The sequence below is a fragment of the Schistocerca serialis genome, chromosome 11 (assembly GCF_023864345.2).
Source record: "Schistocerca serialis cubense isolate TAMUIC-IGC-003099 chromosome 11, iqSchSeri2.2, whole genome shotgun sequence".
Lineage (NCBI taxonomy): Eukaryota > Metazoa > Arthropoda > Insecta > Orthoptera > Acrididae > Schistocerca > Schistocerca serialis.
The window spans coordinates 38,536,702-38,564,380 of NC_064648.1; the positions used below are offsets into that span (position 1 = coordinate 38,536,702).

The window sequence follows — 27,679 nt, forward strand, 5'->3', positions numbered from 1 at the left end:
GTTTGACAGTTTTTATCAACAGCAACATCTTCTTCTTCTTCTTTATTGGCACCTTGTCCCACGTCACGTAGGATCGGCGTTGCTCTTCTGAATCCTTCTCCTCTATAGTACTCTATCCACTGCCTCTTCCTTCTTCCATCCTTTCTCCCTTAGGTCCCCGGATATCTTATCCTTCCACCTCATCTTCAGTCTTCCTCTCCTTCTCGCTCATTCAATCTTTATATCTTCAACTCTGTTTCCGATATACTCTTCCCCTTTTCTCTGTAAGTGTCCGTACAACCTTAGTCTGCTCTCTAGTATCTTTTTCCCCATGGGTCTCACTTCCCATGGGTCCACTTTCACAGCTCCTCTAAAAAATTCAATTCTAATCCTGTCCTTCCTTGTTACCCCACACATCCACCTCAGCATCCTCATTTCCGCCACCTCCATCTTCCTTTCCTGGGCTAGTATGATTGGCCATGTCTCTGCCCCATATATCAAAGCAGGCCTTACCACCGACTTGTGCACTTTCCCTTTCAACCCAATGCTCACCTTCTTGTCACACAACACTCCACTCACTTTCCTCCAGTTGTTCCAACAGCAATTTATTTGGTGTCGTATTTCACTTTCCAGTCCTCTGCCCCTCTGTATGTACGATCCCCGGTATTTAAATTTGCAGGCTGATTTCAGCTCATCATCCTGGATCTTGCAAGACCTCATCTGCACATCCTTCAGTGCTAAATATTCTGACTTCGTGCAGCTAATTTTCATCCCCCTTTCTTTTGCCTTCCTTCAATTCTCCAGCTTTTCTTCAAGTCTGTCGATGCTCAGCTCACAAAGAACCGCATCATCCGCAAATATCATATTCCACAGTGCTTCCTTCTTCACACCTTCCACCAGTACATCCATAATCAGGTCAAAGAGGTAGGGACTAAGTGCAGACCCTTGATGTAATCTTACTTTTACTGCAAACTCCTTTGTCATGCCCACACTACTTCTCACCTGTGTCATTGCTCGTCTGTACATTTCCTTCACTAACCTCACATACTTCTCTGGCACACACTGCTCTCTCATGCTTCTCCATTGTTATGTACATAGTTCTGCGTGGTCATCACGTACACAACTTTCCCAATAGAGTGCGCCCCACTAAGCACAACAGCGCAGGCGCAGCGCTCGTCTGTCTCCACACTACGAGATGGCGCTGCCATAGAGACGGACCAAATTCTGCTTCCACTGATCCACGTATTAATATGTAACGCAGCCAATGAGATTGCTGCTTATGTAGAACCTTTTCTCCTCGCGGATCACACTCGCGCAGTGATACATGAACGCGCGAGGTATTATAACGAGTGTACAGACCTCCGATTAGTCAGTCTGTATTTGTCTGCACCAGTTTGTACCAGTCTGCATTAGTCTGTCCCAGCCTGTACGAGTTCTACATTTGTCTATACCAGTCTATAGTCAAGTTTCAGTCTGCACGTAATAAGATTACCATATTCCTGTAAATAGCCATGAAGATAAATGTACAGACACTTTTGTCAAGTATCAGAGATATATGTGAGAATAAGATTAACGTACCAATACCAAAGGAACTTCAGATTGTCAATTGTAAATAGCATCCAGAACCCAGACAAGTAATTTTTAGGCTTGTTATTATTTTAATAAATGTGTGTGAAAATTAATCAAGCTCTGTTTCAAGTTGGTCACCGTCAATCTGCTACCCTAAGCATGCAAGTGGCATTTCTATCGTCTGATCTAATGGCAGAAGATAAACACGCCACGATAAGACCACGAGACATATTGCTGACACTCACCTACTTCATTAGTGCGACAAGTCAAATAATCTGATAGTGTGTGTACTGAAGGTCTTACAGTACGCACACCACATCCATATTCCGTCCTTTGGGACTCTGTCATATAATTTCTACAAATCAATGAAAGCCATATGTAGATCAGCTTGTAGCTCCCCGTGTCTCTCCACTATCTGCTTTAAAGCATGTATGGCATCAGTAGTTCCTCTTCCAGGCATGAACCCAAACTGCTCTTCACACACCACAGTCTCCTTGCGTAATCTCGCTTCTATAACTCTTTCCCAAATTTTCATTGTGTGTGCCATCAGTTTAATACCTCTATAGTTACTGCAGCCCTGCACATCACCTTTCCCCTTAAATATTGGGATCAGTACACTAGTTCTCCACTCGTCTGGCATCCCCTCCTGTTGCCAAATCTACTTCATTAAATCCCAAAGGAGCTCAATTCCCTTTTTACTGAGACACTCCCATACCTCAATGGAGATGTGGTCTGGGCCAACTGCCTTCCCGTTTTTCATCTTTTCAACTGCCCGTTCGACTTCATCGCTACTTTTCATCTGTTCAACTGCCCGTTCGACTTCATCGCTACTTGTATCCATCGTTAATCCTTCATTTGCCCCTACTTCCTCAGTTTTCACTCTTACATTTTCTTCATTCAGCAATTTCTCAAAATAATTCAACCACCTTTGGATTATTTTTCCATGGTCATGCAGAATTATTCCTGTTTCATCTTTCATTTGTTTTACTGCTGTTAGATCCTTAGAAGCTTTATCTCTTGATTTGCCTATCCGTATCAGTTGTCTCATATGGTGATTTTTCTGTATTTGTTCATATGCCTCCCATACTGATTCAGCTTTAGCTTTAGCTTTAGCTTTAGCCATAGCTCGTTTTGCCTCCTTCTTTGCACTTTTGTATGCTTGCCCATTCTCAGCAATTCCAAACATATCCGATTTCCTCTTAGTGTCTTTTGTTTCCTTCACAACCTTCTGCACCTCTTCATTCCACCACCATGCATCCTTATCTTTTGGCACCCCTCTCCCAGATGTTAACCCAAACACTTCCTCCGCAGTCTTCCTTATAACAGCACTATTTATTTTCCACCACTCCTGCACACTCTCTGCCAATTGTACCTTTCCCAGTACTTTTTCACTTAACTCTTCTCTCAAATTTTTATCCTTTAATCTTCAGCACTTAATTTTCCTTTCACGTTAATTTATGTGCCTCTGTCCTTTACATACTTTCATCTCACAATCCCCAACAATCAAGTTATGTTGTGTTGCTATTCCTTCACTGTATATGAACTTAGTATTTCGCACCTCCCCACTATTTTTCCTTCTACATAATATGTAATCAATTTGCCTTTTAATTTCGCCACTCCTGTATGTTACTAGTTTTTCTCTTTTTCTTTGGAAGTAGGTATTCGTAATCACTAGATCAAAAGCCACTGCAAACTCCACCATTCTTTTTCCTTCCTCATTTCTCTCGCCATACCCCCACCCTCTATGCCACCTCTGTTCCCCAACTTTCCTTCCGCCAACATGACAATTTAGATCCCCTCCATCACTCTTTCATTCTCTGGTATTGCTGCCATTACTCCATCCAAATCACTCCAAAATTTTTCCTTCTCGTCCTTGGAACATCCCGCTTGGGGTGCATGGGCTGTCAGCACTGTTACCATTTCTCTGCCAAACATCATCTTAACATGCATATCATTTACTCTGCTGACTTCACATACCTCCTCTTGAAGCTCTCTGTGCAAAATAACTCCAACTCCATTTCTTGCTTCTGGGCTTGCACAACTATAAAGTAGCTTATAGACTTCAGCCAACATCTTTGCCTCAACAGCAACATGATATCTGCCATTTTCAAAAACCTTTTTAAAAATATCTCCCACACTGGATGAGCAGTTTGGAATTTGGCTTGAAGAAATGAGAATGAGTTGTTACTCGGACCTGATCAAGCAAGGTGGTGCAGTAGTTAGCACACTGGACTCGCATTCAGGAGGATGACAGTTCAAACCCACATCTGGCCGCCCAGATTTAGGTTTTCTGTGATTTCCCTAAACTGATTTAGGCAAATGCTGGGGTAGTTCCTCTGAAAGGGCATGGCTGACTTCCTTCCCCATAGTTCCCTAATCTGATGGGACCGATGACCTTGCTGTTTGGTCCCCTCCCCCAAATCAACCAACCAACCAACCAACACTGACCTCACCAAGACCCTGACCTGGATTTTTAAAAATCTCTGGAATGATCTAGAGTGTCAGTTCTACATTACAGCAAGTCAGTCAAAAGCCCAGTAATACTAACTCATAATGGTTCACATGAAATGAAAATAAATTCTACTTTCAATGTATTAGAATTTGTTCTAAGGCCCAAAGACTAAACATTACAGGAGTAAAGAAATGAGGCCCTTTGGTCTATTAATCACGTGGTTGGTGAATTAGAATGGATAGCAGTTTGTGGCTGGATGGGAGAACCCTATGTAACATACCATCATTCTTACCATAAAGTACATTGTGCTCTCTGGAGTGAACTTCAGTTCATAAAGTAAACTAGTTCTCATAAAATGGTAGCAATGGAAATAAAGAAAGACAATGAATGTGTAATGCATGAGGGATTCATTTTGTTGTATCAGTAATGAGGTGGCTGGTAAATACATGTAGACATCTACAGAAATGTAACACATTATTAAGTTTGTTTATACTACATACACTTAATTACTAAGTTAGACATAACTTCAAAAGCTGTAGGTTCTTCTGTGGAGCTGAGTTATATACAACCAGAGTAATGCTCTTAATAGTAACAACATAGTTGTAATGCTGATTTACATATAAAAGTCTCTGAATATTAATCATGCTTAGCAGTTTAATTCAATACAATGTTCCTCACTGCTGTCTTCCACACTAATGTTCATATATCTACAGATGCACTTGATCTGATGGCAGAGCTCTGAACTGTGGTTGCTTAAAAGGATGCACCAGCCAATCCGAGTCTCAGGTGGTGAGGTAATGGATTTGCGTCCCCTGGTGGTATGTATACGTGGTGCCCCTCACCGGGGACAGTGAACAGTGTAATGGTGGTCTTGCCCAGCTGCTCTGGCAGGAGATTAAAAGTTCTGTCTCTTGTGTATTTGTGAGTGGTGCATAGCACACTGGGCGAGGGGAGGGGGTGGGTGCCAAAGGAGGTTGACAGAGATGCTGTTGATACCACACTTTTAACATGTTGATGAAATCACAGAAGTAATTGAGGACTCAGCACTGAGCAAGTTGTAGACTGCATCCCATGTCAGAAGAAATTATGCCTGTCATTTGCACCCAGAGTCCATGCTTGGTTATTTTAGAAGAAAGAGAGAATAACTGAAAAGACTTGTTTATGGTGTTTCCCTGAAACTGTTTGCAGCACTCTTTCTGCGAGTGAATATGGACCTCTGTTCTTGAGCTAACTGCCAGGCCTGGATCGGGAAGTTCTATGATTCCATGGCAACTAAGGTAGTTATGTCTTACATGGTTTAAAGCTGCAGATAGATCTTGAGCTAATCAGATGTCTGAGGATGTTTACACAGAGACTAGGACCACAAATCATGATACTTAAGCAATAACTGTTGTCACAGAAATACAAATATTGTCAATAATCTGGATTACACAAATAGTTTTGTAGTTTCAAACAAAAGGCCTGAAACTAATTTGTAAATGGCACAATGGGCAAAGAATGGCCAAATTACAAATGAACAATAGCTCAAGCTCAACAAAAATTTGTAACTAGCATTGTAGTAGAGCATAATGGAGTAATAGCTTGGTGTAAAAATCAGTATCCTGAAGTTTCTTAAGAAAAAGTATACATTGTACAGTAGATACACTTGGAAGCACAAAAACTGGCCACTACTCAGAAGTCCAGTGTTCTGCAACCTCTGGCAACATTGTGCAATGCAGAAGTGTCTCAAGGAAGTCTTCTCTTCCACTATGGCTGATCATGGTCTACTGGTAAATGTTGCACAGTGTAGATGCAAAACTATGTGTTCAGGTTCACTCATTTCTTTATCTTTTAACTGCATTTTGTTAGTCTGCTAAATACATCAGTCTCATGGACTATCAAAAATGATTTACTTCACCTTCTAAGCTTTCAGTAATAGCAACACCTTCCATGAAAGAGCGTTACGATAGAACAGTTTATGCTCAAAGAGTTTCAATTTTCCTACAGTGGCCACTGGCAGCCGGCCACCTGCCACTGGCTGCCTGACATCAGCTACTATCAAACTAGGTGAATGCAGCATGGTACCGCTTGGGCATGTTTGAGCTCTCACATTAGTAAGCATAAAATTATAGTCTGATTTTCTGACAAAATAACTTCACTAAATTGAGTGAACAGTGTACAGTTATAGAACATGTGTAGGTTAATGTGAGTATATTTATCAACTGTCATTTTCTTATTTGCAGTTCTAGTATTTATTTTGCTGTTATGAACTGGACTATGTGTATTTAAATCTTATGCATGTTGTTTAGACACAACTGGAAAAAGGCCTATTATTTACAACAAATTGTTTTCTTTGTTTTTAGTACAGGGATGAAAGCAGTGGAAGAAGCTTGAAACATTTGTCTCTTTTGTGAAGTAAGTGATATATGAAAGTCACAACACAAAAGGATTGTTATTGTTTCAGGAATGATCATTCTGGCATGAACAATTTACCACATTCAAGAAGTCTCAATAATTGACATATATGATAAACTGTGACAATATAACCATCCTCTGACATTTGCATTCAATATGCAAGGTCCAGAAGTTGGGTATATGAGTACTGCATAGTCTACTTCAAAATAATAAAAATCAAAGGGGTGAGTAATGATGCATTTTTATTTGAACGTCATCATGTGGCACTTATTTTTTTTATTTACTGTTTTAATGTTTGTACAGGGTCAACAATACTGGACACCTTATCCACACTGATGGTTTCTAACCACAATTTCAATAACTTTAACTGAAATATTTAATTAAGCTTTAATCATTAGTTTAATGTTGTAAATCATTGGCACACTGAAATAACCAATCACGCGGGCACCCAGAGCAGGGTTCATAACTCAGTCTAGAAGAAACTTTCAGGTAGGTAACATGTCATTGTCAAAAGTGTCTTAAAAGTGAACTGAACATTAAAATAACCAGAGGAAACATCTTTAAAAAAGGGCAGTCTCTGACAAATATATTGACAGAGAGTACATGTTTGCTGTGTATGGCTTGTAATTTCCCAGAAAACAGAATTAATATTTGAACTTGCCTCATATGTTTATGTATGCTCTCATACTAAAATCAATATTATATATAGATGGTGTTCTGAATTATAATGGTGCTTGATAAGCAATCATTAGTACCCATGATCTCTGATGCAAATATTGCTGTCAGACTGGCTCTCAAATAGTTTCTTATCATAGATATTCATTTTCCTGTTTTTGAGATTGAGAGAAATAAAAAAAAAAGTGTTATCCCTTTATTTTGAAAGTGTTTTTGAATGAAGTTTTGATATTCCCACTAGCCATTCCAAAATTCACTGTTCATTGAATATGTGTTAGAATCTGTGGCTAACAGAGAAGAAATGAGATATGAATTAAGCAAACTTCTCACTTATCAAGCTGTGGAAGAAATGGGAAAATTACTAATGTCTTCTTTATAAATTGGTCAATGTACCCACCAAATGAAACAATTTGCAAAGAACAGTTTGCACTGTTAACCTATCTGGCACACTTCTATGTCATGGTAGGAAGATCCCATATCTAGTATCAATGGACAAATCCTTGGGAGAAGTATATAGTGCACAGCAACCTTCTTGTACCACCAGATGGAAAACATTATCTGTTCACACTGCCCTTTGCTCAAGGAGATGTCTTTTGTTAGAGCTCAGTCATTAATTTCCTCTTAAGAAGTTAACGTAGAGGCAAGGCGTTATGTTGCCTCTATGTTAACATAATTTCTCACCAATAACAGCAGTGCATAGGAATGGTCAATGAGAAAAATGATGACATTCAAACAGAAAAGGCAGTAATAGTCATCCCTTTGATTTTTGTTGTTTTGAATTAAAATACACAGTACTCATACACTCAATGGCTGAATGTTGCCTATTAAATGCAAATGTTATGTGAAAGTTAAAAGGTAGCAATTTTTCACATATGTTAATTATTGAGACTTTTTGTAAGTGGCAAATCATTCATGCCAAACAATCTTTCGTGAAACAAGGAAACTCTTTAAAGACATTATTTGTCCTGTAGCACCCACCTCTTACATGACACACATGCCTTCACTCCTTTATTAAACCCAAAGCAAACAAATCTCACAAATTTACACCTTTATCCATTTGCAACACTTATTTTATAATGTATAAAAATGTTAATAAGATTCAAGTATGAAAAATACAATTCATAGCTGCAAGAGAGCTACTAAAACTTCAAAAGAAAATGACAATTGATAAATACACAAGCAGTAACGTATTCACTGTGCATTTGGTTATTTTTTATGGAACCTCAAACCACAATAAGAAACAATTTGATTCTTACCAATGTGAAAGCACAAATGCCCAAGATTCACCATGCCATATTCACCTGATCCAATAGTAGCCAGTATCAAGTGGCAAGTGGTGGTAGCTGGTTATGGATGACTATGACTGCAGTGGTGAAGCTCTTTCATGGAAGGTGTTACTATCCCTGTTGGGGTAGAAGATGAAGCAAATTTCTTTGTGGTTCCATCAAACTGATACCTTTATCACACTGCCAAAAAGGTGAGAAAAAAAAAAAGGTGACGGAATAAATGGACTCGAACTTGCAACTTTGCATCTACACTGCATGTTGTTTACCACTAGACCACAAACAGATACAGGGATTGTATAAAAGAATATGGTAACACTGTGTGTGTGTGTGTGTTTATATATATAGGGAAACATTCCACATGGGAAAAATATATCTAAAAACAAAGATGATGTAACTTACCAAACGAATGCGTTGGCATGTTGATAGACACACAAACAAACACAAACACACACACAAAATTCAAGCTTTCACAACCAACAGTTTCTTCGTCAGGAAAGAGGGAAGGAGAGGGAAAGATGAAAGGATGTGGGTCTTAAGGGAGAGGGTAAGGAGTCGTTTCAATCCTGGGAGCGGAAAGACTTACCTTAGGGGGAAAAAGGACAGGCATACACTCGCACACACACGCACACACACACACACACACACATATCCATCCGGATGTTAATAATCGGATGGATGTGTGTATGTGTATGTGTATGTGTGTGTGTGTGTGTGTGTGTGTGTGTGTGTGTGTGTGTGTGCGTGTGTGCGCGCGCGCGCGAGAGAGAGAGTGTATACCTGTCCTTTTTCCCCCTAAGGTAAGTCGTTCCGCTCCCGGGATTGGAATGACTCCTTACCCTCTCCCTTAAAACCCACATCCTTTCCTCTTTCCCTCTCCTTCCCACTTTCCTGATGAAGCAACCGTTGGTTGAGAAGCTTGAATTTTGTGTGTATGTTTGTGTTTGTTTGTATGTCTATCAACATGCCAGCACTTTCGTTTGGTAAGTCACATCATCTTTGTTTTTAGATATATTTTTCCCATGTGGAATGTTTCCCTATATATGCATGCTTGAACACACATGCCGATACTAACCCAGCCTGCAGGTTGCACTGTTCTATTTGACCAAGAATGACACCTGTGCAATGTCCTCAATACCCTGTAAGTTACAGTTGTGGTCTAAACAATGTTCTTTGTAACTGAGAGTGCATCATATAGGAACTAAGTGAACTCAAACATGGGCACATTGTTGGTGCTTGTATGATGAGTGCTTCCACAACCGAGGTGACCGATGTATTTGGTGTTTCAAGAGGCACTGTATTGAAGATTTATACTAACAACCCTGTTCCCTCAGTTCAATAACCATGATGATAATAAAATAATCAAGTTTCAAAATTTCTGTCAGCGTCAACTAACATAAAAATGTACAATGTTTAAAGCACGAAAATGGAATTGTAGATGCATTGATACTAAGTTGATTGTAGTGGTAACTGCCAGTCAATAAACTACACTCACCTTGATTTCTCATAGAAATTGTTGGTTCAGCCCACTCTCCTGTAAAATTTGGAGGTTGATTCCTTCAGAGGTCCTAGTCTTGGTATGTTTATGAAAAGAGCATTAACCTGTCAACATTGGATGATCACATTAACCTGTTAACATTGGATGATCATAGTACATTCTTGAATTCAGTTTGGACAATAATATGGTACACAATACATTACAATGGTCAAAAATGATTATTTTCCAATTAAAAATTCTTAAGATTCACTAGTCTCACCAATGTAACACAAACTCTGACTTCCTTGGTACCATCCGATTTTACAATGCCCATTTTACAATATAAAACTTTACATCATTAAATCTGGAAGTAAGGCACAGTTATGGCTTCCCACATCTGTCCCCGTACCCAGAATGGAGACTTTTGAAAAGAAAGACAGCATATCTCATTGGTCTAAACAGTTTGTATGGTAATATTATAGCAGTTTTGAGAAGTCATTTACAAAGAAAAAAAATAGTCAAAACCTAAATGTATTTTATAGAAAACATACAACTAAATACTCGTAAGAATAATTTTTGGGTAATCTTAAATATATAATTATTTTCCAGTTACCGACAAAAGAAACAAGTATAACAGGATAATTAAATGAAATAAATAATTAAATGAAATCAACGTGTTTTCAAAATACAAAATAAAAAAATTAAAGTGGAAATAAAAATTCAAATAATAAACGCGAAAAAATATAATGATTCTGAAAACTCTGTGATGATTTTATCAGCCATATTACGGTATTCCATGGGCAACATGGTTACTCTGCAAGGTCACATTACTGCCAAGCATTATGTGACCATTTCGGCTAATCGTATCCATCCCCTGATACAATGTTCAACTTCCAGTGGTGTTACTATGTTCCAAGAAGACAGGGCTCCTATTCACACAGCTTTCATTGTCCTAGACTGTTTTAGTGATGATGAGAATGAACTCTCGCATCTCCCCTAGCCACCACAGACACCATATCTCAATATTATCAAACCTTTGTGATCTACTTTGGAGAGAAGGATGTGTGATCGCTATCCACCAACATCATCATCACCTGAAATTGTAATTATTATGCAAATGGGCTCTGAGCACTATGGGACTTAACATCTATGGTCATCAGTCCCCTAGAACTTAGAACTACTTAAATCTAACTAACCTAAGGACATCACACAACACCCAGCCATCACGAGGCAGAGAAAATCCCTGACCCCACCGGGAATCGAACCCGGGAAAATTATTATGCAGGAAGAATGGTGTAAGAATCTCTGGAAAACCATTCAGAACATGTATTTAGCCATTTCGAGATGACTCGAAGTTGTTTTGAATGCCAACAGTTTTCCTACACCATATTATGGATGGTAACGTGTTGTGTTTGTGATGTTTCCCTATTTTTGTCCACCCCCTGTATAGCACTGTAAGAGCTTGAGCAGGAGACAACGCTTCCTCCAGATAGTTCCACATCCTACAGTGATGCATGATTGTGCAAATGGCTGGACTTGGAATTGTGTGTGCATAACACTGACAGAAAGGTCGCCCTAACACTGAGGTCAAACCGTTGATCACACTATCATATTTGTACCCCCCTCCCTCTCACAAACTGGGATGCTATCTTAGATCAGCAGCTCTCTTAATGGCGGTCAGACTTGCTACAGCCACCAGGTGTAAAGTTGAGATACTTATTTTGTTTTTGAACACAAAAGGTATCAAACCTATTGAAATTCATGAAATCCATTCCAAGTTAACTGAACTGGATGAAGAGCTACACAAGAATATCAAAAATATTTTATGAAAGTCGAGTGGAGAGTTTATTGTCAGTCATATTAAAATGGAAGACAAATTGGAAACATTAAAGGTTAATGTGAGCATCCATGGAGTTGTCCCACAATTAGTATCACTTCTTCAAGATTATAATGCAAGAAAATCAGTTGAAACCACAAGTAAATATGATTCAAATACTGAATTCGTATCAGAATTTATATCACTAGAGTAGTTTAGACATCAATGGAGGAGGTATATTTACTTCTGCAAAGAACTGACTATCTAGTGAGGTTATTACAGATTCTGAATGTGAGATAATGTTGGTGAAGTTAGGCATCATAGGTAGGTTAAACAGTCTAATCAGATGCATTTATAGAAATCTGTGTCAGGTGCTGTGTTAGCAGAGAAAACTTCCACAATACAGTACAGTTTCTAGACCATGCAGTAATAATAAGGGTGAGATTTCAACTTGCCAACTGTAGTATCGGAGAGTTGTGGTCAAAATTGGTGCCAGACACTAGGGTGTTGTGAGAGATTATGCTGAATGTCACGCCCAAAAATTACTTTGAGCACATTGTTACTGAACTCACTCATGAGGGTAACAATTGGTTGGTTGGTTGATTAAAGGCACCAGACTACTAGGTCATCAGTCCCTTTTCCTGGAACACAAAGGGCTACATGGCTGTACATCAGAGATGACCTACCGCTCAAAACCCAGGGGACGAAAACCCCAAGTTCTACCAAAGGTCCATGAAGGCTAGATACATGACAAAACAGTAGAAGGGGGACACATCAGAAGAAAGGCATGCAAGGTGTCCCATCTAGGGAACAGCCCGAAGCCCCCAAAATGAGGGGACATACATCCCCCACCTTCTACCATTTACCAGAGATACCCCACTCAAAAACTGTCTAAGAAAGACTAGCAACATGGGCAGGGTGGGAGAAGCACATATAGATATAGAATGAACAAGCTGAACAGACCATGCGAGAGGGGGGGAGGGAGAGTATAAGAGCAGGAAGAATGAAGGTCAGAGTGGACCACGAAGCCCAAAGCTGCAGCCCAATCTCGGCAGAAGAGGCAACAGTGTGTTCTGTCAACCCCTCAATGGACTGGAAAGGTTAAGCGGCCCCACCCTTAAAGAGAGAGGTAAAAGAACTCTTCATGAATAAGATGTAAAACTAAGTCAGTTGCTGAGGCACTGTCTCCCTAACATCAGAGACAGGGAAATTAAAGAGTCTTGATGGCTGAAAATCTAAAACCATGGGTGACAGACAGCTCATGACTGCGGCTTTCATATGCTCCCTTTCCGTCGACATTCAGGGGTACCCACAATAAAGGATCAATAATAGAAGCAAAAGTTGTCAGTGATACTTAGGACCCCACGGCTGCTGCTAGACCACTGATGGCCACTAGAAAGAGAGGGACACTCAATGCAGAGGACTGTAGAACCCTATTCTCTTGGATATGGTGGGAACTGTGGGAAGCACCAACTCGAACCTGGAAAGTACTGTTCAACAAGAAGGAGCCACAAGAAAATTGGGAGCAGACACCAGAGACACCACTTGTCTACAACAGCAATGGATGTGGTGTCACAAGCCTTTGAAGGTCAAAGAAGGCAACTATAAGGTGTCAACATTGGGCAAAAGTTGTTCAGATGTCAGATACCAGGTAAACCACGTTATCATTAGTGGAATGGCATTGGCAGAAACCACCATGGATAGATCCAGAAGACTGAGACTCAAGAAGACAACACAGCTGCTGTAATGGGAACTTGCCCTCATTCCAGATGCAGTTAAGGATGAAAGGATATGATGCTGACAATTCACTGATAGGTGCTTGATTATTTGGTTGTGAACGCGGTCCAGCCCCGGGAATGTATCGCAGCAGTGGGCTCGGACACTGATTAATTCCCATGCACTGAATGGCTCCAGGTGGCGTGTAGTAAAAGATATTGCTTTCGCTCCACCTGTTGTCTTATGCCATGAAAAGCAGGCTGATAATTCTCAGGGGCAGAGGTCCAAGCACAATGAAGAGCAAAACGTTTGGTGACTGGGTCTTGGTAAGTGAAGACAGCGCCATTCAAGGTAATACCAAGTACTCCTGTAGGTGTCTGGTATCTGTAGAAATGTCTGATATTTGCTCAACCCTGTGAAGGAGAGATACATGGTCCGATGGTTGACACATGTTGTTTCCAGCATTCTCGCTTTCAAATGCAGAAACAGCAGGAACTGCTTAAAAGATGTAGCTCAGTCAGATGGTGGAAAAAAAAAACCTGCTACAATTCCACTACAGAGTAATGTTGTCGATGTACTGTGAGGCCATGAAGGGATCAAGACAGCAGGTTATGCCCTAGGGTCACCTGTTGCCACTGGTTGAGGGATTATGGCAGCAACACACACAGATTCTGGGTTCCATTGTGAGGTGCTAGCCAGGGCATCAGCGGCCATCATAATCTCTGCTTCAGTCCCAGGAGTGGAACAGGCAGCATCTGATGGCGTGGGGGACCAATAGAAACTCCTTCTTCTTGGAGGACTCCTTATCTTTTCTCTGCTTAGAGGATTTGGATGACAGAGAGCTTCTCTGATCAGTTTCAGGCAATGATGATGATCGTGAAGCCGTGTAACCAGCAGCCTGTCGCTCCTTCAGCCACTGGCTGATGTCCAGTTGTTAACTAGCAGAAGCCTTGGAAGGAAATGTCCTAAGGGACTACTTCCAGGCGAGAGAAGCCACAGGAAGGTGATTTGTCTCTGGCTGGGAGGTGGGGACCAATGTCCCTGGTCGGTGGGAAGCCAATGATTCCAATGTAGGTGTGGGGGAAGCAGCAAGAGGAGAGCCCCCAACCATCAGGAGGGCAGGCGTGGTCGAACAGCTCTGAGAACCCACTATGTGTGGTGTAAGGGGTGGGAGGATCATTTCCAAAGGGGGCAATGTCATCTTAGCTGTAGCATATGACACTGTTGTACATGTTGGCTGCTGTCAGTCACACTTCTTGGACTCTTGATAAGTTCATTCACCCATAGTCTTATGTTCTCAAATTTTCTTCTCTTTCTGAAAAATGGTGCAATCTGGCAAGCTGGGAGAATGGTTCTTTCAACAGTTATCATAGATGGGGGAAGGGCACAAGGAGCATTCACATTGAATGGTCGTCCACAGTCTCTACAGATGAAGCTAGGATTGCAACATGAAGACATTCTCCAATTTCAAACACTTAAAACATCACATGGGGGGAGGGGTGGAACAGATGGTTTCATATTGCATTGGTATACCATTACCTTGACATTTGCAGGCAATGAAATGCTCTCAAAGGACAACCTGAAGGGACTGGTAGCAACCTTATCGTTCTTTGGGCCCCTATGTATACAACAGAAAGTGTAAACCCCACAGCTCTAAGTCAGTGCATAGCTCATCATCAGATTGCAAGAGATGGTCTCAGTGAAGAATGATGACCTGAACCATATTTGGACTATTATGTGGAGTGACAGTCACCAATAAGTCATCCAACTTAACACATCCACCTAAAGTGCAGCCAGGGATGGGAACATTTTAGGGTCACATCTATCTGCATTAAACAAGGACTTGCTTTCCACAGAGAGTACTGGGGTCATATGACCACCAGCAGGAGAAAACTTCACCTGCTTCTTTTGCGCCTCATCCACCATGGTGCCACCCAGCCTCAGCAACAACTACCTGGCCAGTAATCTGTTGTTGGGAGTCCCCATGCCCCAGTCATGATGGGAACACACTCCTTGGCATACATCAGGAGTTTTCAGCTCAGGCACCAATACTGTGATCCCAGTGTGGCTACCACCATGAAGGTATTTAATGACCACCCCACCACAGGATGGGTAATGTGCTAAGTTTTGGGAGTATTATCTAAGTAAAGGGAAGGGTGAAAAGATAGAAAGGGACAATGGTGCAACACACACCACATTGGACGACCTTCCCTGCATTAATCACACTTCTGGAGAATTTCAAAAGTTGCTGACAGGTAGAACCCAACAATGGGGACCATGTATTTACTTAATGAAAAGTTGTATAAAACGCTGGAAGTGGAAACTCAAGTCCAAAATTACAAGCAATGTCCAAGAAGGGTCTGCACCAAGAAAACCATCCGATGGAGAGCCAGAGATGGAAAGGGACTGTGGAAGTACAAGCTTGCAGCATGCAAAGGGGGAAGGAAGTAATGCTGCGAAGGCTGGAGCCCATGGTAGCAAAGGATGTACTCACAAATGAGTTGTGAGGCCCCTGGGGGGGTGGGGGGAGGTTGAGGGCAACGACTTAGACATCTTACAAGGGAACCTCCCCATCGCACCCCCCTCAGATATAGTTATATGTTGGCACAGTGGATAGACCTTGAAAAACTGAACACAGATCAATCGAGAAAACAGGAAGAAGTTGTGTGGAACTATAAAAAAATAAGCAAAATATACAAACTGAGTAGCCCATGCGCAAGATAGGCAACATCAAGGAGCATGTAAACTCAGGAGCGCCGTGGTTCCGTGGTTAGCGTGAGCAGCTGCATAGCGAGAGGTCCTTGGTTCAAGTCTTCCCTCAAGTGAAAAGTTTACTTACTTTATTTTCGCAAAGTTATGATCTGTCCGTTCGTTCATTGACGTCTCTGTTCACTGTAATAAGTTTAGTGTTTGTGTTTTACGACGGCACCGCAAAACCGTGCGATTAGTAGACGAAAGGACGTGCCTCTCCAATGGGAACCGAAAACATTTGATTGCAAGGTCATAGGTCAACCGATTCCTCCACAGGAAAACACATCTGATATATTCTATACGACACTGGTGACGGCATGTGCGTCACATGACAAGAATATGTTGTCGACCCACCTAACTTGTACACTTGGCGAATGGCTATAAAGATTCTTCTACCTTGCCCGATTTAGGTTATCTTGTGGATGTTATAATCACTCCCAAAAAAGTGATGAAAACATAAAGAGTTTTCCACAGAAACTGCAACCAACAGTTTCACAGTTTTTCCTGTGCTCTGTCACTGTAGTCGACTGACGTCATGTGTTTAAATGTTTGTTTAGGTGTAGTGTCCCCATACTACGGTGCAGTTACCTCGCATCGGACGGCCGGACAGATAATAATTGTGTGAAAATAAAAAAATTAAACTTTTCACTTGGAATACTTGAACCAAGGACCTCTCATTCCGCAGCTGCTCACGCTAACCATGGGACCACGGCGCTGCTGAGCTGGCTATATCCTTGATATTGCCTATCTTCCGCATGGGCTACTCAGTCTGTATATTTAACTTATTTTTTTCATAGTTCCACACAACTTCTTCCTGTTTTCTTGACTGATCTGAGTTCAGTTTTTCAAGGCCTATCCACTGTACCAACTTATAACTAAATCTGAGAGGGGTGCGATGGGGAGGTTCCCTTGTTAGAAAGAAACAGATTTGAATTTTATAACCAGTTAATACAGGAAGGCACTACCTACCACAAGACTATGACAGTATCACTGACTACAAGTGTTCAAGAAATGTTTAGAATGCTAGGAAAATATTTTTACTTAGCTGCAGTAACAGGATAAAAATATCAGAGTATCTGATTAGTAAGCATCACCAATTTAAGCAATGGCAAAGCATAGCTGAACACAATTTCTATGACGTGAAAATTAGCATATGGAGAGCAATGCAAGAAGCGCTCAATGACTTTGAAGGTAAAATTCTGACAGTCAATCTGACTATAAGAAATAGACATTTTGGTCTGACAAAGTCAGTAAGCAGATAAAAATCATCTATTCAGATTCTCAGTGGCCACATCATTCGAGGAAGTAAAAAAGGAAGAAAGCCAAAATATTGATTTTGGTCCTCCAAGACTGCTTCTTCATGAGAAGTTGTAATAGAGGTTCTCCTTTTGGACATTTGGGCAGGTCATCTTTATCCATTAGCATAAGTTACAGGGAGGAATTTATTGCCAATTTGAAATTTTTTTTCACATTCAATATTAGTGTCCCGACACTGTACAATTTCCCACAACCTAAATGCCAAAGCCAGCCAGTATTTTAGGCTAGACACACTTTGTTTGAGTTAGGATCACTGACAGGCCGTGTTTCAATGAGTGGCACCTGTGGCAATCAACAGGATACACAGAAGTGTCACGTATGGTGCTGGGGATGTGAGGAGAGCATCAACTGCAGGAGCAATGCACACTCTACTCCTAGCCCAGATTTGATGGCATGCACTTCTCCTTCCCACTCCTGCCCTATTTTTTAGACTCTGGTATATATGACATTGGCTGTGGTGGGACCTCCTGGAATTTGGTGGGAAGTTCGCCATCGCATGAGTGTGTCACTCATGTTCCATTTGTTGAATATACTGAGTCCAAACTACTCTGACACATTCTCTTTACTCAGCCCCCACCCTATGGTACAAATCTTGTATCATAAGGGGAATTCAAACCAACATCTACAAAAGCTGGATATGTTAGCTAAGACAACAACAACAAAATTACATGCGCTTGCTTCGAAACTAGAAATTAATATATGGTCTGAAGTTCTTGATGTTTGTGTACCTATTCTCAATGGTCTTCCCAGACGCTTTGTACTAAAACATACTAGAGGGCATAAAGATATCAGAATCTGAAAAGGGCATCCTAACTTCACTGTGGATAATTATAAATTATGCTCCAAAAATTGCAACAACTGATCTGTAGGTCAGGTTCAATTGGAAACATACCATACTATCATCACATTTTATCAGTTTTTTCTGTTACAAGCACTTTGATGTCTTTGAGGATTACACATCTGATGTTAAAGAATCTTGATCTGTTATTGTTCTCAATCCAGTCAGGTACAATATTTGCTCTGTCTTTTCTCATTTATTCTTTATTCAGTTTGTTCATTGTATATCCATGTGTACCATTACAATATGGATCACTACCTGACAGTAAGATGTCCAAGATGTTGCATACACTTGTATATAATGCTCTCTCTCACTTTTTCTCCTACTCAGTCAACTGCCTGTGCAGTTGTACATATTATTAAATGGCATTTACACAATGCTGAGTTTTGCAACTAATGCTGTACTACTGTTTCTATGTTAGAAATTTACTTGCACATAGATCATATGTCCTAATTCTGGAGAAGACATAAAATACCTTTTATTTTTAACCCCAACTTTAAGATTATGTCAAAAATGAAGCTTCTCATAGTACATGTCTCACATCACACTACATGGAATTTTATCTGTCCCATTCAGCATAATCCGCCAATGGCCTTGCCGCAGTGGTAACACTGGTTCCCATCAGATCACCAAAGTTAAGCGCTGTTGGGCTGGGCTAGCACTTGGATGGATGACCATTCGGTATGCCGAGCACTGTTGGCAAACAGCGTGCACTCAGCCCCTGTGAGGCAAACTGAGGAGCTACTTGACTGAGAAATAGCGGCTCTGGTCCCGGAAACTGACATACGGCCGGGATAGTGGTGTGCTGACCACATGTCCCTCATATTCGTATCCAGTGATGACTGTGGACTGAGGATGACACAATGGCCAGTCGGTACCATTGGGCCTTCATTGCCTGTTCAGGAGTAGTTTAGTTTTATTTTTTATTCAGCACAATTAACTTGAGACATGAATGGTAATATCATGTAAAATAATTTCAATTTTTTTACTAATTTCCTAATATTATCTTATAAATTTTGATCAGAAATGTAGTTATTTTTAAACCATTAACATTGTTCTCCTACTTAAACGGGCTGATGCCATTGATGTCATGTATCAGAGTGTATACATGGACAGCGGAAAAAAATTCCTGGATTTCCCTGTTAAAAATACAGTTTTTCCCAGGTGAACATACACTTTTTCCATGTTAAGTGACAGTATACTTTCCCTCAGAACTGTGGAACTTAGCAAACCTTTGAATGGTTAAGCTTTTTACACCAGTGTAGAATGTCTTCCCTGCACTTTAGAAAAGTAAATCCAGAAAAAGAAGCACTTTTTGGAAAGATTTGTGATGTGCAGCAACATGTATACTAAATATTTTCATATTACAAAATTATAAATTCGAATTCCACCTAACACAGCACGTTAGTTATCAAAGCATTGAAATCGGGAGATTGTGATGTGCTTTTGTAAGCCAATCTTAGTTCATGTCAAGTGATCTCATTAGCCGATGACAACAGATATTTAGAGTGTAGGACATGTGATGAAACCATCCAATAGCAACATCAATGTTGAGTAGTGCAAACAATAGGAAAAAGTTATGGTTTAAATTAATAAACTTAGTGTAGCTTTAAGAGGAGTTAAACTTTCACATATTATATTGATCTTGAAGATTAATAAGCTACAATAAAAGCTAAGCTTTTACATATAATGTTGGTTTTTTGTGTGTGTTATACTTTAAGATACATCACACAAATATGCTAGTAAAATTTTAAATGACATAACTGCCTCATCATATGGGCATGAAATTCTTCTAAGAGGCTGGTCCTGAAATTGTTAAGTTTTAAATGAAAGTCAAACGCTTTGTTTTCAGAAATTCATCCCCCATCTCACAGGTAACATAATCCATCTTTAAAAGGAAGTTTACTTTAAAAGTAACATTTTTCAGACCAACATTCACAATATTTTCCCATGATCTGTTAGAAATAGGTTTGTTTCAGCAGTTGCCAGAGTGCCAGAAAACACAAGATGCTGCACAGAAAACAAAAGGTGCTGCACATGCGCAGCTACAATGATGTAAGAAGCCCGTATGCGTGTACATATATAGCATTAACAGGTCTTAAGTACGTCATAAAAGAAACAGGAAATCAGAAGGTGCTTCAAGAGCATCGGAATTTCATAAACCATACTAAAATGCATAATACGGCTTAAAGTGCACATGCATATGTCCAGCTTCACGATGAAGAAGGCCCTAACCTGGTATTAAGCTTTTCAGTATGGTTTTTGGGATTCAAATTTTTTTGGCGTACTAATACTGTATTATCTCATGTTTGGTTCTTTATTATTGCATAATGCATATGTGCCTGAAGAGGAAAACATGCAACTGAAATTCAGTGAACAATTGAAAGTAGCCAGTAATTTGGAATTAAACACTTCATTTCAAATAAATTGACTGGCTCTGCAAAAAAGATAAATAAAAGCAAAATTTCTTTAGCAAACCAACAAAAATAACTTCATTGTTCTGCAAGGTGACTGATTACTGCTGGATGGGCGAAAATGTGGAAATAAAATTAAACCAGAAAACTGAAATCAATAAAATATTTTAGCCTTCCTTAATTATGTGAATGTATTTTAATTAACTTCATTGCTCCTGGACACAGAAATTCATTTTGTTTTCATTTGCTGTGAAAGCTGTAAACGAACAAGGAACAGCAAATTGACTAAATGTAAACATGGGTCACACCGAGACCACCCTCTTCCTCACTCCAACTCAGACTGTCCTACGCAGGCAAGAATCCGGCAGTTTCGGCATGGCAGAAAAATTATTCAAGCAGTTACAAGTGGCGAAAGGTACTTGCTCATACGCAACTCAACTGTGCATGTGCATGAACCCGCTGGCAACCACTCAAACAAACCTAATGTAAACAGTTGTGACTTCATGCTTGTTGGAAGCAGTTTGTTGTTATGAAGCCTTCAAGCTAAAGCTTCTGACAAGTTTCCTGTTAGCTAGTGCTTGTGTGTGCATTGTGTTTTGTTGCAGTAAATGGCACACTGATTATACACAAAAAGAAAGAGTAATGTAGGGCCTATGTCAGCCACTTCTCAGTTTTGTAAACATATTCCAACATTTGTCTTACTCTCCTGTCTGTACAAATGTACTTATAATGCTTGTACAGAGGGGGGAAAAAAATACAAAAAACCCAGCACCAATCACTTGTATTAAGAAGAAAGGAATATGGACAATACTGTGTGTTCTATCATACCTCACATGATCACACACAACTCAAAGAGCTGTCATTGTTGTCTGCTACATGCTTTGTATTTATTTTAAATGTGGGCTTATGTGACGAGAGAGAGATATTGTTCAAGAATAATGGTTCAGAGCTTAATGAACAAATTTCTAATTTGGAAAGCAGTGATCGAAAGGTGTCTGTTTCACTGCATTTTTTTTCAGTAAGCATACATACTAACTACTGTATGGCAGGAAGCTAATATTTATGATTTCCTTTACAGATGGGAAAGGCACTTTTGATGATGAAGTGTCAGCGAGCCATCAAGGTGAAGCTGCTGATGCCAATCTTGTATAAGATATCCCTTTGTCTGAACCTGTCAGTTTGCCTCATTCAACTGGGCAGTTGAGAGATGAGAACACCACCACTTCACAGCTTCGGCTTTTTGAAGAATCATGCAGCATTCAGAATTCAAACTTAAAATTAACTGAACTATTCAGTGTTTCAATATTCCACTTTTTTGGGCGACGAACTGCTAAATATGGCAAAATGGAAGATATATTGCTACACTTGAACAACAATTTATAATCTACCTGAAACACGGAAGTTGAGCCCTCAATCAATGCCTTAGTGGAATACTGTCAAACCATGAACACTGCACAAGTTCTTTCATATGATTTCATGTATGTGCCTTGTTAGAAAATCGAAATTGGCTGACTTCTGGTGTGAAAATTTCTATTTTTCATATAGCAGAGATGCTGAGTCACAGGTAGGCACAACAAAAAGACTCTCACAATTAAAGCTTTCAGCCATTAAGGCCTTTGTTAACAATAGACACATGTTCACACATGTGCGCGTGCACCCCCCCACCCACCCACCCACCCACACACACACACACACACACACACACACACACACAAGTGCAACTCACACACACGACTGTGTTGTGACAGTGCCACGACATTTAACAGTGCCATCACGTCAGTATGCGCAAACGGCGATAGAGGCGCTCCGCAACTCGGCTGAGCGCGGGAGCGCCACCTAGCTACGAACGGTGCCGGCCGCATGTCACGGCACGGCAGTCGAGTGACAGATACGGAGTTGGTAGCATGTAACCAGCTATTGTTTCTACGTTTGTATATCCACGCAATTTATTGGTGTTTAAAGGTTATAACACTTTTTGGCGACGAGGTCGGATATTTTTTTTACTGCGTTGTGGATTTGTGTGTTCGTGTCGGGGCAGACATGGAACAGCTTATGGAAGCACTCATTGAACAACAAACACAGCTGACGGCTGCTATTCAGGCATTGTCGACGTCGCTTACTCATTGTCTGTCTTCCTCTTCTCCGCCTCCATTCCCTCCTTACGACGAGACCGCTGAAGACTGGGAGGATTATGAGAAGCGTTTGCGGCAACACTTCTTGGCTTTCGGCATTGTCGACGCTCCTATGTGTAAGTCGTTATTTCTATCTTGGATTTCCCCACGGATCTATCAGCTGCTATCTCAGTTAGCCCCTTTACGGGAACCTGCCTCTCTGTCCTTCCAAGAAATGTGTGACTTATTGTCTATTACTGAAACAACACCCACGTCATGGCCGCCCGCGTGGCATTCTACCGGTGTCGTAAACAGCCCCATCAATCTTACCGGGCTTGGGCGGCGGAACAACACGGTCTGAGTAGGAGATGTCAGTTTGTCACGGACACTCATCATGAGTCTTATGCTGATTCAATGGTTAGGAATCCTATTCTACGGCTTGCTCCTGATAAAGAAGTTCGGCAACGTGCCTTACAACTGCCAAACCTGTTGTTGTCGGAAGTTCTAAGCATCGCTCAATCTTTTGAAGTGTCTCCCGCTGCTGGTGCGCAAATAGATGTGTAGTGTGATGTAGGCGCTGTACAGACAACTTTCGACAAGGACAATTTGCCTGTTTCACAGGGGAACGACGATGTGGCGGTGGTTCACTCGCGTCAACAACGTCACGCCGGGCCGCCACGCTCGCAGTGAAAACAGCAACCACAGAAGCAGGTTCGTTCCGCACTTCCTTCTTGTCCACGTTGTTTCATACAGCATGACAGGGCCGCGTGTCCAAAACGTTGGGCCACGTGTAATTCATGTAGGAAAAAAGGCCACATTGCTTCTGTGTGTCAGTCCCCTAAAGTTCCTGTCGACGAGGACGAGGCATCGGACATGGATGTTAACTGTGTGCTTTCTCAAACAAATAAGTTGTTTGTTACTGTTCGTGTTCTGGATAAAGACATTCACATGCAAGTGGACACTGGCTCTGCAGTAACTCTCATTAATTCTCGCACGTATTTGGAGTTGGGCTCCCCTCCCTTGTCTCCAGTTACGCGAAATCTGAGAACTTATAATAAGCAGAAAATTCCTATCGTTGGCCAGTTTGATACTTCCACTGCCTACAAGTCTGTTGTTAGGCCCCTCACGTTTATGTGGTGGATCATGCGGGCACTGAAAACCTGTTCGGTTATGATGCTTTCCAGTTGTTCGGGTTCTCCATTGATGATGATGTGCACCTCATATCTGAGGATATTCCGTATCAACAGCTGGATGGATTGTGTTCTGAATTTTCGTCCGTGTTCTCTGCTGGTCCGGGTCGTGCCAAGGATTTTGAAGCCCACATTACTCTTAAACCTACAGCTCGCCCTAAGTTTTTCCGGGCACGCCCTATTCCGGTGGCATTGCGTGCACCTGTCAAGACTGAGATAGACAGGTTAACAGCTTCAGGGATTCTCCTTCCTGTTACCTCCAGCGAATGGGCATCGCCAATCGTGGTGGTTTCTAAACCAAACGGGAGTCTGCGATTTTGTGGTGATTTTAAAGCCACTGTCAATGCTCAGAGCCTCATTGACACTTATCCTCTTCCCCGTCCTGAGGAGTTATTTACCAAGCTCGCTGGGGGCCAGTTCTTTTCCAAACTTGACTTATCGGAGGCGTACCATCAGTTGCCGTTGGATGCGTCTTCCAAGGAATTTCTCGTCATCAACACTCCTTGTGGGTTATATCAGTACCAGCGGTTACCATTTGGCGTTGTTAGCGCGCCAGCCATTTTTCAGCGGTTTTGGAACAGCTCATGGCTTCTGTTCCTGGCTGCATCAACTATCTGGATGACATTGTTGTCACGGGGGCCTCCACTGAGGAGCACCTTCGCAATTTGTGTTCACTGTTTCGAGTTCTGCATTCGGCTGGGTTGAAGTGCAATCTGGACAAGTCACAGTTCTTCCAACCCTCCATTGTGTATCTTGGTTTCTACTTGTCCCGCGAGGGTATACGTCCTCTAAGTCAGCACGTTGCGGCCATTACAGCTCCACCCCAGCCGTCTACGGTCAAAGAACTTCAGGCGTTTCTAGGCAAGATTGCTTATTATCACAAATTCATTCCATCTGCGGCGGCGGTAGCTCATCCTCTGCATCAGCTGTTACGCAAAAACGTTCCTTTCTGTTGGTCCGACGAGTGTGAGAAGGCTTTTGTCCACCTGAAGGCTCATTTGCAGTCGGCGCCTTGTCTTGCCACATTCCGTCTGGGTCAGCACTTGGTTCTGGTGACTGACGCGTCACAGTATGGCCTAGGCGCTGTTCTCGCCCATCGGTATGAGGATGGGTCGGAACCCTCAACGATGCGCAACGGCTTTATTCTCAAATCGAAAAGGAGGCGCTTGCTATCATTTATGCTCTAAAAAAGTCCAGCGTTTTTTTGTATGGTTCTAAGTTTCACCTTATCACCGACCATAAGCCACTGGTCTCTCTGTTCAGCCCATCGGCGTCGCTTCCTGATAAGGCAGCTCACCGCCTGCAACGTTGAGCCTTATACTTGTCTCGTTTTCACTATGAGATTCACTATCGCCCCACGGCCCAGCACGCCAATGCTGACGCGTTGTCGCGTTTGCCGATGGGCCCCGACCCGGTTTTCGATCGAGATGAACTACTCTGTTTCCACATTGATGAGGAAGAACGTCGTGCGGTCGAGAGTTTTCCACTTACAGGTTCGCGGGTCGCGTCGGCTACTGCGCGGGACCTGGTCCTGCGTCAGGTGATCAGTTTTGTTCAACGGGGTTGGCCGGACAGGACCAAGGGCCGGGCATCGGATCCCCTTCGCAACTACCATGCCTTGTGCCTTCGTCTGTCTGTTCGTGGAGGTGTTGTTCTTCTGGCCACGGATGGCGCATCTCCACGGGTCGTGGTGCCAGCCTCTCTTCGGAAAGATGTCCTCAAACTGTTGCATGAAGGCCATTGGGGGATTTCTCGGACTAAGTCCCTGGCCCGCAGGCACGTTTATTGGCCCGGTATTGATTCGGACATCGCCCACATGGTCGCTGTGTGTGGTCAGTGTGCTCAACAACTGGCTGCACCCCGTACAATGCCCTCTCCGTGGTCTGATCCGGCACAGCCATGGGAACGGGTGCACGCTGACTTTGCCGGCCCCTTCCTCGGCACTTATTGGCTGCTGTTGATTGACGCCTTCTCGAAGTTTCCATTTGTTGTTCGATGTCCGTCGCCCACCACTGCAGTGATGACGCTGGCTTTGTCCAAAATCTTTGTGCTAGAAGGTCTTCCATCCACGATCGTCATGGACAATGGCCCTCAGTTCTCTTCGCAGGCCTTCCGTGATTTTTGTACTGGACATGGGGTTCATCATGTGACAGCACCGCCCTTCCATCCGCAATTGAATGGGGAGGTCGAGCGCCTTGTCTGCACTTTCAAAAGCCAGATGAAAAACTTCCTTAGTGATTTTTCCACAGATGACACTCTGTTGCATTTTCTGAGTCCTTATCGCTTCACGCCTCTGGGTGATCACAGCCCTGCTGAACTCTTGCATGGCCGCCAACCGCGCACTCTACTGCACCTGCTTCACCCTGTCAGGCCTTGTACTGTGTCCTCTAGTGCGGGAAAATACTCGGTGGGCGCCAACGTGTGGGCACGAGGGTATGGATCTCGCCCTAAATGGATTCCAGGGGTTGTCAAGGCTCTTCGCGGCCGCCGGCTTTGTGAAATACATATGGCCGACAGCATGGTTGTTCGCCATTACGACCAGATGCGCCCACAAGTGGTGGCCACGCCAGTGCCACCGCCCCTTCCTTCACCTCCACCAACCCGAAAAACCAGTCCAGTCGCTGCTGCCAATCTCCTGTGCGTGTTGCTGCAGCCGACGTCGCTACCGCTTCCGAGTACACCAGAACCGGCCCCAGTCGCGACGCCGCCTTCTCCGGGACCCATCTCGCTGGAGCACACCCCCAGGTCCACGACACCTATGGATGTTGCTCCAGAGTTTTCATCCATCATCTCGTCCAGCAGGCACGTTCCACGCACGAGCTTCCGTCCTGGACATTTTCGACCATACTCTCGTGTCTCTCCGCGGGATCTTCTCGGGGCCTCCCAAGAGGCCATGGATGTCTCCGCACTGTCCATGTCTCCAAGGAAGTGAGTGTTTTTTTTTTTTTTTCAAGGGGGGAAAAGTGTTGTGACAGTGCCACGACATTTAACAGTGCTGTCACGTCAGTATGCGCAAACGGCGATAGAGGCGCTCCGCAACTCGGCTGAGCGCGGGAGCGCCACCTAGCTACGAACGGCACCAGTCGCATGTCACGGCACGGCAGTCGAGTGACAGATACGGAGTTGGTAGCATGTAACCAGCTATTGTTTCTACGTTTGCATATCCACGCAATTTATTGGCGATTAAAGGTTATAACAGACTGCAGTCAGACAGAAGAGTAAGACAAATGTTGGAATATGTTTACAAAACTGAGAAATTGCTGACATAACCCTACATTGCTCAATTTTTTTGGAGTATAATCGGTGTGCCACAGGAGCTATATTAGTGACCTTCAAAGTATTAACCCAACTGGTAAGGATCCTGGACTTATGGCAGTCCTTGTGAATTTTTCAAAAACTGTTTCTTAAGACACTTCTTTCATGGATGAGTAACATTTCCCTAAGATTCTTGCAATGAATATCAGCCTCGCATCTGCTTTGCTTACAATTTGTTTTATGTAGTCTTTTCACTTCAGATTGCTCTTGTTGATGACTCCTGAGTATTTTGCCGTAGATACTGTTCACATAAATTTGTTTCCAGTAGTGTAATCATACACTAGTTGATTTTTTCACCTATTTATGTGCAATACATTGCATTTATTATGTTTAATGTCAACTGACAGTCCCTATGCGAATCATCTGTGCTCTGTGGATCTTC

General features: G+C 42.2%; 1 protein-coding gene and 1 pseudogene across 10 annotated transcripts in view; one reads left to right on the forward strand and one right to left on the reverse strand.

The window, feature by feature from the left end:
• LOC126426972 (uncharacterized) overlaps positions 1-27,679 on the reverse strand; it is a 281,549-nt gene that overhangs the window by 24,457 nt on the left and 229,413 nt on the right. For all 10 annotated transcript variants that reach the window (XM_050089124.1, XM_050089130.1, XM_050089129.1 and 7 more), the window contains one exon: positions 9,848-9,954. The gene's annotated coding sequence lies outside the window, so the exon portion shown is untranslated. The remainder of the gene's footprint in view (positions 1-9,847; positions 9,955-27,679) is intronic.
• Positions 18,852-18,969, forward strand: LOC126427447 (5S ribosomal RNA; annotated as a pseudogene).